The sequence below is a fragment of the Nyctereutes procyonoides genome, unplaced genomic scaffold (genome assembly GCF_905146905.1).
Source record: "Nyctereutes procyonoides isolate TBG_1078 unplaced genomic scaffold, NYPRO_anot_genome, whole genome shotgun sequence".
In the NCBI taxonomy this organism is placed as follows: Eukaryota; Metazoa; Chordata; class Mammalia; order Carnivora; family Canidae; genus Nyctereutes; species Nyctereutes procyonoides.
In genome coordinates, this window is record NW_026575133.1 from 13,846,549 (window position 1) to 13,865,566 (window position 19,018).

The following is a 19,018-nucleotide window of genomic DNA, read 5'->3' on the forward strand; positions in this document are numbered from 1 at the left end:
CGCCAAACCGCTGCGCCACCCAGGATCCCCTATTTGTCTGTTTTATTCCCTGTGCTATCCCTAGCACCCCAAATAGTGGCTAGCACATAGTAGGAGTTCAGTAAACACTGTGGTCTCAATGAATGAAAATAAGTGAGTGAATTAATGGAGAGTAACTGGAGGTACAGCTACTTGAGCAGGCTGTCAATAAACAAAGGCTGAGTTTTCAGGGTTATGGTTTGGGGATGACAAAATTTTAACTTTGCCCTACACTTCATTCCAGACAAACAGGTTTACTTGCTGTTCTGCCAACATACCTGATACTTTCCTGTCTCTATTTAATGAAGAGGTCATGCATTTACCATGAGCATGGCCCTGAGCAAAGTGTAGGGGGATCTGACTAAGAAAACTCATACACACCTCTTCTCCTGCCACTACCTTTCTTTTTTTTTTTTTTTTAAGATTTTATTTATGTATTCATGAGAGACACAGAGAAGGCAGAGACACAGGCAGAGGGAGAAGCAGGCTCCTCACAGGGAGCCCAATGTGGGACTCGATCCCGGGACTCTGGAATCACACCCTGAGTCAGAGGCAGACGCCCAACCACTGAGCCACCCCGGCATCCCTCTCCTGCCACTTCCATCATCAAAGGCCCTCCTCCTTCAACTTTCCACATCACTGTCCTGCTCTTCTTCCTACTCTGAGACATCCTCCCTGCTTTCTCCAGCAAGCATCAGCCTCTCTCTTCCCTGAATCCTTTTGAACTCTTTGTATATACTACTTACCCTGAATCTGGTATACTCACCAAATGTGTGCCTTGGGCAAGCTCTTCAAGCTCTCTGAGCTCTAATTCCTTCATTTGAAAAATAGGATTAATAATATTGATTTAGCAAGATTGACAAAATGATTCGATATAGCATATATACTGTGCCAAGCACAGCGCTTGGCGTGTGATCACTCATTAAATGATAGTGATAACAATTATTATTTCTTCCTATTGATAATGAAACTATAATAATGTCTTAATAATTATTAAAATGAAAAGTTACATTATTGACAATAGGCAGATATTTATTGAGTATTCACCATTTGCTAAAAGCTTCACATGTATTATCTCATATGTGGTTATTTTGCAGTCTAGTTGCTTCATACATTTGTATTTTATTTCTCAATTAGATGTTTAGGGCATAGGCTATGTCTTAAGGTTTTTGCTTTTTTGTTTTGTTTTGTTTTGATCTTCCCAGTGTCAGACCAGTGCATAGTTCATAGCAGGTGCTCAAGAACTATTCATTGCAAATGATATGATGATCTGTAGCTCTGAAATTTAGTAACTTGTATTATGTCAGAATAGAAGCTGATTTAGGAAATCAGACCAATTTGGCTTGCGATTTAAAACTTGAGTTTAGGGCAGCCCGGGTGGCTCAGCGGTTTAGAGCCGCCTTCAGCCCAGAGTGTGATCCTGGAGTCCTGGGATCGAGTCCCACATTGGGCTCCCTGCATGGAGTCTGCTTCTCCCTCTGCCTGTGTCTCTGCCTTTCTCTCTCTCTCTCTCTCTCTCTGTGTGTCTCTCACGAAGAAATAAATAAAATCTTAAAAAAAAACAAAAACTTGAGTTTACAACAAAAAACCCCCAAAGCTTGAGTTTACATATGTCAGCTGCTACAGTAGGGTGCTGGTAAAAACTCTGCCTTCTATTCATTCGATAAATACTTTGAACACCTACTATGTGCCATACTGTGTTATAGGCAAAAATTCTGAAACAGGGAAATGATGACATTCATTTGTCTGAGTTTCTGGCATGTTTATAAAGTCTATTTTTGCAGCCGCTTATCCTTCCAAGAGGCTGGCTCATAAGCTTTATCTAAGCACTTAGAGAATATACAAAATATACAGCATAATGAATAGTTCGGCTCTGGAGTCAGAAAGCCTTAGTTTGAATTGCAGCTCCACTAATGCTTTACTCTGAGATCCTGGGCAAGTTACTTATGCTCTAAGCCTCTGTTTCTTCATCTATAAAATGAAAATAATAATAGTATCTACCCTTAGGGATTATTATAGGTATGAAATAAAATAATGCATACGAAGCAATCAGTCCTGGCATATTGTAAGAACACAATATATTAGCTATCATTAAACAACTAGTTCATACTTCCATACCAAGCATACTAAGGATACTGGGTGAGAAGAATGCAACTTTAAATTCTTTTTTTTTTTTTTTAAAGATTCTGTTTATTTATTCATGAGAGACAGAGAGAGAGAGGCAGAGACAGGCAGAGGGAGAAGCAGCCTCCCTGTAGGAAGTCTGATGCGGGACTCAGTCCCAGGGTCCCAGGATCCAGACCTGAGCCAAAGGCAGATGCTCGACCAAGCCACCCATGTACCCACCCTTAACTCGGTTTTGAACAAGGAGAGAGGAAATGAACATATACTTAAGTTCCATTATATGTCAGGTATTAGAGTAGAAACTCTCCATGTGTTATTTAATCCTCACAATAACATGGTCAAATAGATGTTATCTTACAGATAAAAGGATACTAGGACTCAGAAAGTTTATCTTACCCAAGTTATGCCTTAGAAATGGTGGAGCCAGGGTTAGTCCTCCTCTGAATGCCTTTCACATAATGAAAAAGGACCCGCATTTCATTCATTGTGATTCTGAGATTCTACATACATTGCATTTGTTCCTATAGGATAGCAGTGCCCAAATTTTGGTACATGAGAATCACTTGGGCTGCTTTAAAAAACCCTCAATCCTAGGCTCACCCTAAAAGATTTTAATTCAGGGATAGGGCCCAAGAATCAGTATTTCAGGAAATACCCCCAGGTAATTTCTGTTGCAAGTGGTTACTGATCATATTCTAGAAATAGTGCCGTAGGATTAAAACAGAATATAAGATCAGGTAATTAGGACATATAAATTAAAGATTAGCAGCTGAAATCTTAAGGCCTATCACCATGTGATAAAATGTAAAGATAAACTAATTTGTTTTAGGTTTCACGCACCAATTGCCTGCTTCGTATTCATCTTACAGTTTTTCTACACAGAAACTGATTTTGTATGAGTTTTTACGTTTTATCCGAGAGTAGGCTTCTCATTCAGAATATCTTGCTTGTAGTAGTTGTTTGTTTATTGGCAGTTATTTATTTAGCTATGGTGATTTTAAAAGTCTCACCAAATGGAAAATGAATAAATGAGGATAAATATCTTTTTTGAAAAAAGGAGAAGACCACCAAGGGTGATATTTCATTAATGTTACAGAAATTTATCAGGCCTGATTATTTAAACACTTGTATAAGGACCTGTCAGATATTTTGCTAAAGTAATTCCTTTAAAATAAACCATATAGGTCACATAGTACTAATAAAATATGTTGATGAATTTTTGAGTATTGTCCTGATTATGTCTCCTCAGGGAATGAAGAACTCATTACCATGAGTTTCATGTCAGTCTTTCCTACCCTGTTCCCCAAATGCTCTCCAGATAGGCCTGGCATAAAAGAGGGATCAAAATGTATATATATGGCCAAGTTTCAAATTAATGGCTCATCTAACCCCGCTGATTAAGTACATGACATTACATAGCATGAAAAGGTTGTTGTGCTGCACAGAGTTTACTTTTCTATCTAAGAATTTTTTCGAAAAGGTAAATTTTGGCGAAGGAATGGGGAGGGCTCTCTATACAAATTCTTAGCTCTTCATATTCAACTGCAGATGCATATTCCCCAGTCCAGGAAAACAGCCTCAAAGTGAGAAGTCGTTAAATTGGAAGCAGCAGGGTGCATGTGAGTGTGCGTGAACACACACACACACACACACACACAGATAAACCTATTTGCTTTCTGAAACAATAAGTAGTAAAACAGGTTGTTTAGGATAAAGTCCCTTGAACTAGATAATTGCTTTTAAATACATCTGCCTATAATAATACCTTATATTTACATAGCGCTTTGAAAACTTCAAAGCATTTTTCCATTTATTATTTCATTTGAACTTCACAACCACCCTAGGAAGTAGGTACAGCTGGTATTATAATCCACCACCACCTAAAAGATGGCTACACTGAGGCACAGGCATGTCAGGAAACTTGTTTGAGGTCACATAACCAGTTGGTGTCACAACTAGAACTAGAGCCCTGGAATTTTGAAACTTAAGCCTGTGCCTCCTTGGCAGAAAGTGTCTTGGCTACTGCTTGATCTACCCAGAGTTCATGTGGAGATTTGCGGCTACAATTTAATTGGAGAATACAAGTCAGGCATGCCTAAAGAGCTCTACAGAAAGGAGATTGTTTCTCTTAGATCATGACTGTGTCAGAAAAGGGAGGTAGAGAATAGAGTCAGTTGTTTTAGACAATGCAAATTACAAACAAACAAAAACACTTTGTGATCAGTTTCTGGGTATTTTGGGGGCTATTCATTCATTAATTCGTGTATTCTTTTTTTTAAAGTATCTATTAAGTGCCTTTCTATAAGAGACTCTACTCAGCACTTTTAGGAAGATACAAAGAAATGCATTTAATGTGGGGGGGTTTGAATTATGCAGATAGTTGCCATTTTATTCATTGTCTATCACCATTTGGTAAATGAAATGCCTTCCTTGCGGAGGAGCAAGATGAACAAAAACATGAAAACATTGAGCAACTAATTTCCTTGGATTTTGACTCTATAGAACCCATTCTTTTTTTAAATTAAGGTGATAAATTGTCAGATACACAAACACCAAGTTTGCTATGTCATCTAATGTAACACAGACTTTAACTGTAATGTCCCCTTGCAACTAGGGAGAGTGGGCTTAGGTCAATACGGGGTTCTTTACCAGGAACACCAGATCAGGATTGAAGGGAAAATGTTACTATCTAGCAAAAAAAAAAAAAAAAAAAAAAAAAAAAAAAAAAAGGCTTCCAAAAAGCATCTGTGAAGGCCAGAATTAAGTCTGTGATAGTTTCCCCTGCCTGGCTCTTAAACAAACTTTTTCCTCTTGGCAGGCATACTTATGGATGTAGACAAAAGGGAACAGAGGCACCAATGGGCCCAAGGAAACAACTAACAGAGTTGAAGTCCCTGTCATTTAAGTGCAAGATAAGCAAGAGCTTGCCAGTGAGTGTTGTTTTCTTGGAAGTCACTTAAATTTTTTTTTTCCTGGACAAATTACTTTCTAATGTAAACCTGAAGGCAACATTAGTGGTAATATTTGCACACATTGTAAGTACTTGTTTGATATTCTTTAGTTTATAATACATGTACACAAGTAGTGTCACTGAGTGAAACTACTGTTTTTTGTTGTGACAGATCCTGCTGAGCCCCCAATGTGGGTATGTGAAACTGTGTGTATGTTCATACGTGTTGTTTATTTGCCTTGTGTGTATGTGAAGAGTGGAGAGTTAGAGTAAACCCCAGCTCTGTCCTTAACTCTGTTGTCATTTTCTCTGGGTTTCCATTTTTTCCATTTATAAAATTTTAGTGAGCTCTAGACTCTGTTCCAACTCTACCATCCAGTGATGCTCAGTTTTTATTTTTTTAAATATTTATTTATTTATTCAGAGAGAGAGAGAAAGAGAGAGAGGCAGAGACACATGCAGAGGAAGAAGCAGGCTCCATGCAGGAAGCCCGACGTGGGACTCGATCCCAGATCTCCAGGATCACACCCCGGCTGCGGGTGCCGCCAAACCGCTGCACCACCGGGGCTGCCCAATGCTCAGTTTTTAAATGCATTCATTATTATTAAATGTTATGTACCCCACTCAATCCATATCCTTAGCAATACAGTAGGATCCTGCTTCAGGAAAACTGGTCATAGGTACAAAATCTTAAGGCAGATAAAATTAAGTTTATTCATTTTACAGAAATGATTACTTGGTCTGCAAATTAATTTCCAAAATGGCAGTTAATAACAAACTCTTTAAAATAAAGATTTATTTTCATTCCAAGTTTTCATGAAAAGTAATTTAGAATGAGACATACTTGCATTAAATAACAAAAATATAAGCATGTAAATGTTATAAAATCATAGAATTTTGGAATGCTAAAGGAGCATGTCAATCCAACGTCATCATTTTACAAAACAAGGAACTAAGGACCAAAAGTTTACATATTAGCTCAAGATCACACGTGTAGTTAACAAAGGCCCTGCAAACAAAACATCAAGTGCAAAACATTTTCCATATTTTTCTCTATTGGTATTTTGAGACCACACCTCTACATTTACCCATGAAGAAAATAATCATAGCTGTTCGGTGCTTAAGTCAAGGAATATTAATTATTGAATAAAATTTAAAGTTATAATGCAGACTATCAAGTTCCTCCTGTATGGGCACATTACATTTTAACAGTGTAAATAGTAGATTCACGTGCATTTAAAGTAAGTTAATCTACTTATAATTTCTTAATTTTGCTGATTTTTGAATTGCCACTGAAATGGAATAGTGCTCTGCTATTATTGTCTCGAATTATTTTAGATTTTTCAGTTTCTCAATAAATATCGTGATTTTTATAACATGAATACACACTGACATCTGTCAATAATATATTTTCTGATACCAACATTCACTGAAATTGCTCCCAGTCACATGAATGAGTTTTATTTTATAAATCTTTTCAAATTCTTGTATTAAATGCTAGCAACCTCCTCTAACTGGGTATCATTTTAGTGCAATGATTGGAAATGAAATACTAGCCCAAAATACTAACCGGTTTCCAGGCACGCTGCTTTATTTTTTGCCTTGGACCCCAATGTTTGGAGTCAGCAGGGCTCTTTTAAAACTAATGTGTGTTTACAGCATTTCATTGATTCACACTAAATCAGTCCCCTCGATCATTTGGTTAATTTTAACCTTAACCTCCCACAGCTATAGTCGGTCCCAAAAAGTCCCTGCCTCTGCCTCTTATGAAGCAATAGTAGAGAAGAGAAACAAAACCCATTCCTTTAAGAAAGATTCCGCCTCTTTTTTTTTTTTTTTTTTTTTTTTTTAATAAGCAAGCGCCTAATGGTAACTGGGGAGCCTCTACTAAGTCACACACTTTACTACTCAGCATTGGGAGAAGCTGCTGCGGCTGGGCTGCTGTGGCCGCCGCCGCCGCCGCCGCCGCCGCCGCCGCGGGTCTGAGGCTGCAGTGGGTTCCAGTGCAGCACTGCAGAATCCACACCTACAGAAGACACACACGTCTACTACCCCGGACCCAGGAAAGCCTTGCATCTTCCGCGGGTAAGCCGATCTTTTATCCATTTTGTCCAGATACTGTGGGAAAGGGGAATGATCGTGGAAAAGACTGCTCATCAGACACGCTTAAAATGGATTATGCTAATTTATCTTGGGGGGGGGGATGTTTAGATTTGTGACTGGCAAATGCTCCATATAGTGGAGACTATTGTCTGATAAGTGCTCTTAACATACTTTTTTTTTGCTATTCATAAAAAGGCTAATCTTGATGCATGCAAAAGCTGTTCATTTTTTGCTTTATAAATACAAAAAAAAAAAAACAAAAACAAAAACAAAAAAAAAAACCACCAAACCCCATCCAGCCACTCCCAATCTCTCTCTCAAATACTGCAGATATTTTTAAAGACCAAACAAAATGACAGGCTGAGCATTTTCTAAATGTTTTCTCCCCAAAGCCAGGAAGCCTTCCCTGGATCCTTTACGGGTATTTAAAAATCATAAGGCATGGTTAGATTTTGAGCAGATGGGAGATGGTGGTAGACTGGAATTTCTATAGCCTTAGTCCAGTGGAGAGAGAAAATGAGGATAAATGAAATCACAGTTTGTGCCAACACAAGATTCATTTTCCACACTTCATATGTGGGAAGAGGAAACTACATTTTAATTAGCACATTTTTAGGGAAGGGGGGATGAAGATGAGGGGGATGGCATGAAGTATTTGAGGGGGAAGAGAAGAGTCTGCAGAGGAGGAAGGAAATGAAGTGGACTGCCGCCAGTGCCTTGGAAACCAAGGGAGATAAGGGTGGGGAATGAAGTTTGTTCTGTTTGGAAGGGTGGGGTCGACTCTGGGGACCATGAATAACCAGAATGGCGCTCGGAGGGGTGTGCTTGCGAGTGGATTCGTGTCCGTGGAGGACACGTGTGCGGGAAGGATGTGCAAATCGTGGGTGGCAGAGGAAGGTGTGCAGCGCCGGCAGGTCTGTGTCGAGAATAGGCTGGGGTAAGAATGCATCTGGGCGACGGGGGTGGGGGCTCACGGTCACCTGTGGATGGATCCGCATCCCTGCCCCTTTGCGAGCGGCAAAGTTTACCCAGCGCCGAATTCATCGTGAAAGCTGGTGCTGCCTGCCTCGACTTTGCCCCTCCAGCAAGCCAGCTCTCATAAGGTCCCAAAGCCAGGAGCCGGAGTAGGGGTGAAGACGCCCGCACTGGTCCAAGCGGAGCAGGACCCAGAGAGCCCCTGCCCTGCTCCTCCGTGGAGGTGAGGAGGCGGAGGAAGCGCCCAGCAGGCAAGAATGCTGAGAGCCTAGGCCCCTCCCATGGGGGGCGTGCAGAGGTTGAGGCTCGGCCGCGGCCTCCCCGCGACCCGGCTGCCAGAGTCGGCGGCCGAGGAGCTCGGAAAGCTGCGGCGCGGCCTCGGGACGCGGCGGGCGCGCTCAGGTTAGGGCGGGCGACATTTCCGAGGCGTCCCTCCTCCTCCTCCTCCTCCTCCTCCTGGTAGTCGGGTTTCCGTCGGGGCTATTTCCCCCTCCGACCCTCAGGGGACGCCACGGATCGGAACTGCACCGCCGGAGGAGGACGTTGACGAGGTGCCAGGCAGCCGCCCAGCGCCAGGCCCTCCCCAAAGGCCCGGGCGGCCCGTAGGTCCTCGCGGCCGCCGCTACACGGACGCGGTGCTGGCGGGCGGGGAGGGGGCGGCCGCGGGCGGAGCCAAGGCTCGCGAGGGGCGCGAGGGGGCGCGAGGGGCGGGGCCTCGAGGAGGCGGGGCCCGGGACGTCCTGTGATTCCGAGGGGCGGGGCTAGGACGCTCGGGGGGCCCAAGGGGCGGGACCAGGGGCGTTTGGGGGCTGCGAGGGGCGGAGCCAGGGGCGCTTGGGCCCTGAGGGCGGGGCTCAGGGGGGCGGGGCTTGGGGCGGGGCCAGAGGACGCTCCGGGGGCGCTCGGCCAGTCCCGCCAGAGCGCGAGCGGCCCGCCGGTAACGGTCGCCAGGGCGAGGGGCGGGAGGGGAAGGAAGGGGGTTTAAATGATTTTCTTTTTTAAAAAAAACAGTGCCGGAGAGCTAGAGGCATCGCGGCCCAGGTGTCGCCGCTTCCTGCTACGGAGGGCTCGGCGCCCAGGTCCCTCCCTCCTCACGCCCCCTCCCCTCCTGCCCTCCCCCGGGGAGCGGAGCGGCGCTTGAGAGGCGTCCGCGGCGGATCGGGCAGCCGCTGCAGCCCCGGCGGCCGCGGAGGAGGAGGAAGGGAAGCACAAAGCCCGCTGCGCGAGGCGAGCTGCGAGGTAATCCCGAGGAGAGGGAGGGCGCCGTCGTCGAGCCCCTCCTCCCGGCGGGGACGGCTGGCGCCCGCGCGGCCCGGCGGCGGGACCCCTCCAGGGGGTCGCGCGGGGGCGGGGAGCGCGGCGCTCGCGGGGCCCAGGGCACTTCCTATTGGCTGTCCCCGCGGCCTCAGGTGAACTGGTCTCTTCCCGGGGCGCGGGAGTGGGAGCCTCGGGCTGCTCCGAGGGGAGTGGACCTGCGCGGGAGGGCCTCCGGGCGTCTCGGGGTGGCCGGCCCGACTCTTGGGCCTCCTCTGGTTTCCCTCGAGGGGGCAGAGTGTTCTGCAAACCCGAGTGCTCTGGCTCGTTGGAGCGTCGGTGACCCGGGGCCTTCAGCTCTGAAGGTGTGCCCCCGAGGTTGCCGCGCTTGGGAAAGGTGGAGGGAAGGGAAGGATTGTTGGTTTTTGTTTTCCCCAGTTAAAAAAAAAAAAAAAACACTCCCTTTGGCGAGCCGAAAAGTGTGCGGCCACCTCTCTCTGGTGTGATCCGCGTCCCCATCCTCCCAGCGCGCGCGCGCGCCCCTGCTGAAGCTTACACGGCGAGGTGGTGCTTCCCGCCTGCCTGGGGTGATAAGCAGAGCTGGCAGCGGGTCCACTGCTGGTGTTTGGGGCACAGCCAGCCGCTTTGGAGGTAATGCTATCGGGACTGAGGCAAGACCTCAGACACAGGTAGAATGAGCTAGGCCTCTATTAAATTGGCAAGAATGGCCTCAGGTGAACTTTTTAGGTGTCGGCTCAAGATGGGAGCGTAGTAAAAACCACTAATTTCTTTGGCACATGTGCTGTGGCAATGGACCGCTGAAGTGGTAAGAAGAGAAATAGAACTTAACCGGGAGGCTTTGAGTTGGGATTATATGCAAGTGTGATGAAGGAGTTGATAAGATTCTGGGAGTTGGAACCAGCGACATAAACGTGTGTGCATGTTTACGTTAGATCATACAACATTTCCGATTTAGCAGTCAGTATGAGAACGGTTGCTTTGCTTGGAGTGAAGTGCCTCTACATAATGCTTCGTATGTCCTAATCTGGGCTTCAGAAGACTTGTAAAGAGAGCGTTGTTAAAAAGAAAAATAAGAGCGCAGGGTAACTGGTCATTAAATTAAGATGCTTGACTATTTAAAAATGTGTAATTAAGGTATGGTACCAACTCATTTATAGGGTCACTTTTGGAGCATACGTGTAAAGTTTTTTGTATCCAGATCTTGATTGCATTGTAATTGCCCTCCAACTCATTTTCCTTTGCTTAAATTGAGCAGATTAATTTTGCAGAGGGAGGGCCGGAAAAAAAAAATGGCCACTTTTGTTGCATTTAACTTTTCATCTTTTCATAGAGTTCGCCCTTTTTTTCATCCCAGAGTTCACTTTTTTTTTCTTACTAAGGATTTTATTTATTTGAGAGCTAGCGAGGGATCCCTGGGTGGCGCAGCGGTTTGGCGCCTGCCTTTGGCCCAGGGCGCGATCCTGGAGACCCCGGATCGAATCCCACATCGGGCTCCCGGTGCATGGAGCCTGCTTCTCCCTCTGCCTGTGTCTCTGCCTCTCTCTCTCTCTGTGACTATCATAAATAAATAAATAAAAAAATTAAAAAAAAAAAAAAGAGAGCTAGCGAGAGTTTGAGCGGGAGTGGGGGGGCGGGGAGGAGGGGAGGAGGGCTTGTGCGTCAGGGGGAAGCAAGCTCCCCGCTGAGCAGGGAGCCAGATAGGAGGCTCTATCCTAGGACCCTGGGATCATGACCTGAGCCGAAGGCATATGCTTACCTGACTGGGAGCCACCCAGGCGCCCTGGCCAAAGAGGTCACTCTTAAAACTGACCTCAAATGCTGGCATGTTGGTAATAGCTGTTTTTAAAGAAAAAAAAAAAAGTGGTGTATCAATTTTGAATGTTAAATGTAACTTATCTCTTAATTTAAACGTATTGGTTATGAGGCATTCAGTTATGTTGTGGCTTTTTACATGTATGATAACATGTTTATTGGTAAACATTTGACATGGCAGGTGATCATAAGACACCTGGGAAATACTTACTTCGCATGATAGAAGGATTATATTTCCAAAATATGTTTTACATTCTAAAAAATGAAAAAAATGTACACTTTTCTACTTCTAACCCAATGTTTCAGTAATGCTATACCGGGAAGAATGCGCACTTACTCAGTGATGTTTAAGATGTGGATATGGTCTTTGTAAAAAACCAAAATGTCTTTTGAGACTAAGACGACATAGCGTCAGCATCAGCTGCTACACACACACTCCTGAAATCTAGACTCAGGGTGGGGGTCAACTTCTGCAGTTATGAGGCTTCCTGAAGTAGGTGTATCACATCTGTTTTTGTTATACTTTAGCCTATACAGGTTGTTAGCTGTTTAATCTGTTCTTTGGCAAAGCAATCGGTTAGCAGTATTGAGCAGCACTGACTCGTGTCATCAGGGTATAGAAGGACTTCTGTTAAGGGAAGAAATCCCATAAAAGCATAGAAACTCAACTCTGAACAAATTAAGTTTGTAGAGTACTGGGGAATGATAGTATCAGAACTCTGAGTTGTTTCAAGCAAAGTGTTTTAGAATATGAATGCTTCATCTTTAGTATATAAAATGAGTCTTCAGAAGGTGGTTCTATCTATCGTGCTATGTAGCAAGTGAAGACTAAGCAAATATTTGTAATAACCAATATTTATTTGCTCTACTTCTGTGCCAGACAGATTATATGTGATTTTTTTTTTTTTAAGATTTTATTTATTCCTGAGAGAGAGAGAGAGAGAGAGAGAGAGAGAGGCAGAGACACAGGCAGAGGGAGAAGCGGGCTCCATGCAGGGAGCCTGATGTGGGACTGGATCCCGGGACTCCACGATCATGCCCTGGGCCCAAGGCGGCACCAAACCGCTAAGCCACTGGGGCTGCCCGGTTTATGTGATTTAATTTACTTACTCCTCACAACCCAGCGACTAAACAGAGACAAAGAGTATAGGTACTAGGTACCACAGGCTGGTACTGAGCTCAGAGACTGACTCCATCTAGAGTGAGCCCATGTAACTAGTGGGCCTTGCTAGTATACTTGCAGTAGTAGTTAGATATCAGTGAAGTCTTTGGAGTATTCCCAAGGCTACAGGGGTGCCCTTGTCTTCTTTAGCCACACCTTTCTGTATTAATACAACTAATAGGTTGTTTAAATATGAAGGGTGGTGATAAATCTGCTTTAAGTAGAATCACCTTTTGACTTTGAAAGAGGATTCTCTTTTGATAAATTTCACTAGGCGGCTGAGTAGGGCCACTTGGGTGGCTCAGCAGTGTAGCGCCGCCTTGAGCCCAGGGCTTGATCCTGAAGTCCTGGGATCGAGTTCCATGTCAGGCTCCCTGCATAGAGCCTGCCTCTCCCTCTGCCTGTGTCTCTGCCTGCCCTCTCTCTCTCTCTCTCTCTCTCTCTCTCTCTCTCTCTCTGTGGCTCTCATGAATAAATAAATAAAATCTTAAAAAAAAAAGTTTCACTAGGATACTATATTTGGGCTAGAGTAGGTTGTCTTTTTAATTACCAAAGATGTTAAAGGCCTTTTTTTTTTTTTTTTTTTTTTTAAAGCTTGCCAGGTATGTTAGACCCAACAGGCACTAGTTACCCTTGGAGAGATTCTGGTTTTGCACTAAATCAGTGGGGCTGATCTTCTGATTATCAACATCATATCAACCTAAGATGGATTTTAACTTAAATTTGTTCTAAGGTTCACCTGAGTTGCCTCCTAAAATTAGCCTTCAGATATAACTTGTGGCTTATACTTCGTCATTTACATTCCTCATGGAACTGTGTGTTGCTGCTTCACCAATGTAGTTAAGTTAGGCAAATAAATTACAATCTAAATTAGCTGGTTTAAGTAATGTTTCGAATTATTGTAGAGAACTGAAGCCTTTTGTTGACAGTTTAGTGAAATATGTTAGGAGAAAATGTTTAAAAACTTGCATATGTTGAATTAAGAAAGCCCAAGCTGTATTGAAGACACAGGTTACTAATCTGTTTCTCATATAAATAAATACTAATTTTTTTGTCTAGAATTAATATTCAATGCTGTTTCCAAATCCTTTGAAATTACTAAATGTGTAGACTTTGAATAGAAAAAAATTTAAAATGTGTACTTAGAATGCTATTCTTTCTTTTAAACATGGGCACCTTATTTAAAATTGAGTTGTAGACTATGTTATATCACTGAGGTTCAAAATGAGTGCCCTGGTACTTTCTTTCATGTCTTCTCTGTTAAATGCTTTATCATTTGATCTCGGGGTCCATTCCAGTATACTTATAGATGAGATTGTTATGAGGTCTTTCGGGTTCTGCAAGTGACTAAGTAAGCTCTGTTGGTCAAAAGCCAAAACAATCTCAAATTTTTACTGTAGTGAGTTGTATATATTCAGAATCCTTTACGTCATACAGGTTAGAAGTCGTTCATTGACTGTGGCTTGAAAGAAAACTTATAATCTTTTATCTATCCCTCATATATAATAACTAGATGAATTTATTTTTTCCTTCTAGCAGTAGCTGGTTATGGACACACGTATGTAACTGTCCTACTTGAGGGATGCTCTTCCTTTCATGTAAAGTTAAAAATTATTCATCTGGCATTCATGCAATAAATAATTTGAGTATCAACAGTATGCACTGAACAATTTTAACTGAAAATTATGTTAATTAAAATTAAGTGTTGCAGAAAGAAAGACTTGTGGGGTCTTTTTCATGTGCATTTTAATGTTGATTTTTTTTTATGTATGAACAAGTTTCAAAATACACTTCAAAATTAAGTTAATTGCACAGTTGAACACATATTTTAATGTTAAGATGATACTGTTTAACTTACCATAAAGCCTTAAATGATGATACAAATAATAAGAATCAGTCTCTTGTTTCCTTAAACTAATTTTTGTTGGATATCTTTGAAAAGGTGCATTAATAATCTTTCAGGTTTCTAGGACATTACTTACTACACTGAAGGAGCAATTTAATGAGGAGTATCCTAGAAACCTTAAAGAATGAATATGACTTTCAGTGTTATCTAGCATAACCCAAAAAGTAGTACCATGATCACAAAAGGTATATTCCTTGTTAGGAAGACAGTATAGACTTGTTTCTGACTATGCCAAAGCTAAACTGTTACTGTATAGGCTTTGATGTATAGTTACATCTTTATAATGCATTTAGATCTAAATTCAACTTTAACCTGATGTCAAACTGATCTGCATTGCCACCATATACTTAATTAAAAAAATTTATTTATTCATGAGAGAGACAAAGAGAGAAAGGGGCAGAGACACAGGCAGAGGGAAAAGCAGGCTCCATGCAGGGAGCCCGTTGTGGGACTCGAGCCCGGGTCTCTAGGATCACACCCTGGGCTGAAGGCAGGCACTAAACCACTGAGCCACTCCGGGATCCCCTTAATTTGTTTTTAAAAGTTGGCGTTAAAGCATAATTGGAAATAGACCTCCCTGATATAAGATGAACTTTGAAACCTCTTTGTTTCAAATTGTCCAAAACCTGGCCTGAGGATATTGGTGTATAGGCAGTACATTAACTAGCATTGAAGATTGCCTCCTCCTCAAATAAGACTACAGTTTGAACCTGGAGTGATGAAATTCACTTTTTCTGCAGTAGACATACATGATTTCCATACAATAAAGATTTCTCACAACTAGCCAGGCAGGCGTTAAAACACCTTTTGGCAGTTTAAGGGCAAATGACATAACATTCTTAAAACCAATGTCTCAAGAGGTACACTGTCTATATTAATAAAACTGAATTTTAATGCTTACAAGGTGAATTAAGGCAAGTAGACATTAAGGCAAGCAGTTGATTAACCAAGATGGAAATCTAACTCCAGGTGACATACATGAAATTGTTACTTTATTCTTTTGGCTCCCTTTCATACTCATTTAAATGTGTTCTTGTAAGTTTTTTACTCCCCCATCCCTTTACCTCTTCGGAAGAGAAAAGGACTGTGCAGGTATAAGTTCAGGAGACAGTTTAATTCTGCTCCCAGGCTGTTGTGGGTTACCTGCTAGGGGAGCTGGAATTTGAACAATGTAGAAGGCAATCAGGTTGGAGAAGTGCTGAGTTTTTCAGTATCTTGGGGCTTGGTGTATGCCTTTAATTTGTCACCGTCAGCAGTGTTTCTGTGACGTTTTTCCACAATGGCTCAGTTATCCTGTACAAGGACAGCATTTCCTTTTTCCTTTTTCCATACAATATTCTCATCCTGTCATCTTTTGATCTGCTGGAATGACTAAATGCCATACAAAAAAAAAAAAAGGTTTACTCAGTATTCTTATGGAGAAGATAATTAGGCTTACTTGGTATGTCTGAAGAAGTATATTTTGGGATCAAGTCCTTCCCAGGGACTCTTTCAAGAACGCTCTATTTTTAATCTTCAGAAATTAGAGCCAGTAACTGTTAGCTGCATTGTCACTTCTAATCTCATTTGTCTTATTAGTAGGTGAAAAGATTCTATAAGGGCAACCTTTCTTAATATCTAAGGAAGAGGTTGGGGAATGGTGACAGTCACAGCTCATTTGGAGTTGTGAATGGGCTTAAGTGCATAGGACAAGCAGTGTAGGGAAGAGTGAAAAGGGGGGAGAGATTGGCAATGAAGTTAATACATTGTCCGCATTCCCAACTTTCTTTTTTTTTTTTTGTAAATTTTAAAACCGTGTTCTTTTCACTTTCCTTCCTCCTATGACTTTTATTGCCAGGACTGAGTTTTCTTTTACAGAAAGGTGGAATTTTCAAGGTGATTCCTTTTTTTTTTTTTTTTTAAGATTTTATGTATTTATTCATGAGAGACAGAGAGAGGGGGGGGGCAGAGACGTAGGCAGAGGGAGAGGCAGCCTTCCTACAGGGAGCCCAATGTGGGACTGGATCTCTGACCCCAGGATCACGCCCTGGGCCAAAGGCAGCCGCGTAACCACTGAGCTACCCACGCGTCCCCTTCAAGGTGACTCCTATCTGATTGCTGAGAAGTTTGGCTTTCAGCTAAAAGGTGCACTGAAAGGAATTTCCTTCCATCACTCTCCACCACTATTTTTTTTTTAATTTCAAAAAAAGATCTTGAAACAAGTATGTGTGAGAAACCTTACTTATCATGTAATAGTTGAGAGCCATTATGCATTAAAGTTAAAATACATATTAATATATCAGAAATCCATATTTAAATACTTTTTTGCAAAACTAAATCTACAGTAGTGTTGTGTTAGGATGTTTCTCTTTAAGTGGGTATCAGAATTTATTTTTATCCAAAAGTTGAAAGTATTATGAAAGACTTCTCTTGTCTCAGTGAATGTTGATAATGAAAAAAATCATAGTTCTTAAACTATTATCATTAAATACTTTAATGAAATACTAGACAGACAATGAATTGGTCACTAGCCACTGAAAGACTGTCACCTCTAGAGCAGAATGTAGTAGGAAAGGAACATTTTATTACTTGAATAAGAACAGTGTCTCTGCTTGACATAGCGAAGGCTTTGAGAAGCTGTTTACTTGGTAATCACTTGAGTTAGGTGATTTTATATTGTGTTTGAGGTTTTATAATTTGAATTACACTGGGCTCTATAAAAAGTGTCTGGTTGGACCATCAGCTTTTGATGAATGCTATTCTGGAGGGATTGTGACTATCAGTTAAGTGCTTTGAAGAGAGAAACCCTGTTTTGTATCACACCTGACTGTCACAGAACATGCTTCTTTGAGCTTGTTTAATTTGGGCTCAAAGGGAAGAGTGCCATCTACTGAATGGCCAGCATCAAGTTGAACAGCCCCATGTTCTTACAGAACTCTCAGCTGGCTACTGGAGAAACCAGACTCACTTACACTGAAGAATTTGACAGGATCTTAGTACCAAGTGGAATTGTTGCTTTTTTCTTTTTCTTAATTTTAATTATACTTTCCAGCAGGAGGCCTAAACACATGATAAAGAACTAATTCACCACTTGTTGGGTTGCATGGGAAAGAAGAAACTTCAAGAAGTTGAGACTTTATATTAAATAATAGTCTATCAATCATGAAATCATTATTAAATCAAAAGCGGTAAAGAAGAGAGAGGCGCCTGGGTGGCTCAGTCGGTTAAACATCTGCCTTTGGTTCAGGTATGATCCAACAATTCTGGAATTGAGCCCCATCAGGCTCCCTGCTGAGTGGGGAGCCAGCTTCTCCCTCTGTGACTGCAGCTTCCCCTACTTGTGCTCTTTCTCTCTCTGTAATAAAATCTTATTTTAAAAAGTCAAAATTATTTTAATGAGATGTTTCATTAGTGGTTCAGGTTATTGATGGCTTCTGCAGACAACAATAATATTGTTTAAAATTTGGTCCTAAAAAAAATAAAAAATAAAATTTGGTCCTAAAATCAAATCATTTGTTTAACTGGAGGTAAGGGTTTTAAGAGTATTTGAATACTTTCATAATGTTTTTTGCTCTTGCCCTTTTACTTTGTCTCTGTTTCTTAAGGCAATGATTCCTGCTTGAGTGATTTCACTATTTCAAAGTGGGTTTTGTTGTTACGCTTTACTCAGTGGCCTCCTGTTTTGTCATGTTTTTCCTAACTGCCGGAGACTGCCAGTGGTAGTAGTTACGGTTAGAACTAGAGGTCGCAGAACCAGGTATAGGTCAGTGGAACTTTATGACACCTGGAATAGGCTTGTCAAAGCCAAACAAGAAGGAACTTCAACAATATGAATTTAAAGAAAGCTTTGAAATTATGATGATATCTTTGTTATATATCATATATAATTAATCAGTAATCTTGGCCCTTAAAACCTGCCAAGGGTTATATGGAGCACTTTACATAAACTATCTGAAATTTAGTTAAGTAACTTGCCCAAGATCATAAGTTGATAAGCTTGATCCCGAGGCTAATTCCTTTAAATGGGATGCTATACTGCTCATTTATTTAAGCTCATTCTTGTTGGTGACTGCACAAAAGAATTGAACCAAGTTTGGAAAAGTATTTATGCCTCTGCTGGAAAATACTGGTAGTAGTTTTTTGTTTAGCTATTTCATCATCACCTTTTTAAAAAATAAATAGGATTGAAATTTCAGTAGGATCAGGAAGTATATATGAGATAGACCTTCAAATATTTGCCATTTAGTTTTACCTAAAATATTCATTTCTTTGTTCCTTTTGCTATATTATTTGTTAATTTAAAACCACAAAAGTTTATAATTGAAACAGTGAATTGTTTCATGTTACTTAAAATATACTGCTTCATGGGAGAAGGGATTGACTTTACAGAAGGGTTTTATGCTGAGGTTCTGGGGTGGTTGCAGGTGAGCGGATGGGGGATGTGTTAGTTGTTTTTCTATATATTTTGCTTGTTCCTAAATATTTTTAGATAATAGTTCTTTTTAACATGGTAATAATATTCCATGTCTACAGCATAATAAAAGTCAACCATGTGCCAATCTGAGGTCTTGGGGGAATTTCAATTTGCTGTGTACACCAAGTGTACTCTGAGGACCAAATGAGTACTATACCTCTCATATTTGTATTAATAGTTTTGAATGCATGTATCCTCTTGAGCTATTTAATACCTACACTTGGAGAGTGGTTTTGGCTT

The 19,018-nt window shown here is 41.7% G+C and overlaps 1 protein-coding gene across 8 annotated transcripts in view; it reads left to right on the forward strand.

The window, feature by feature from the left end:
- The first annotated feature begins 6,955 nt into the window (after positions 1–6,955).
- Positions 6,956–19,018, forward strand: part of ADD3 (adducin 3) — a 117,646-nt gene continuing 105,583 nt past the window's right edge. Inside the window, exons 1-2 of one of the 8 annotated variants that reach the window (XM_055300098.1) lie at positions 6,956–7,177; positions 9,182–9,409. The gene's annotated coding sequence lies outside the window, so the exon portion shown is untranslated. The other 7 variants (XM_055300100.1, XM_055300097.1, XM_055300108.1 and 4 more) reach the window with 7 other exon arrangements.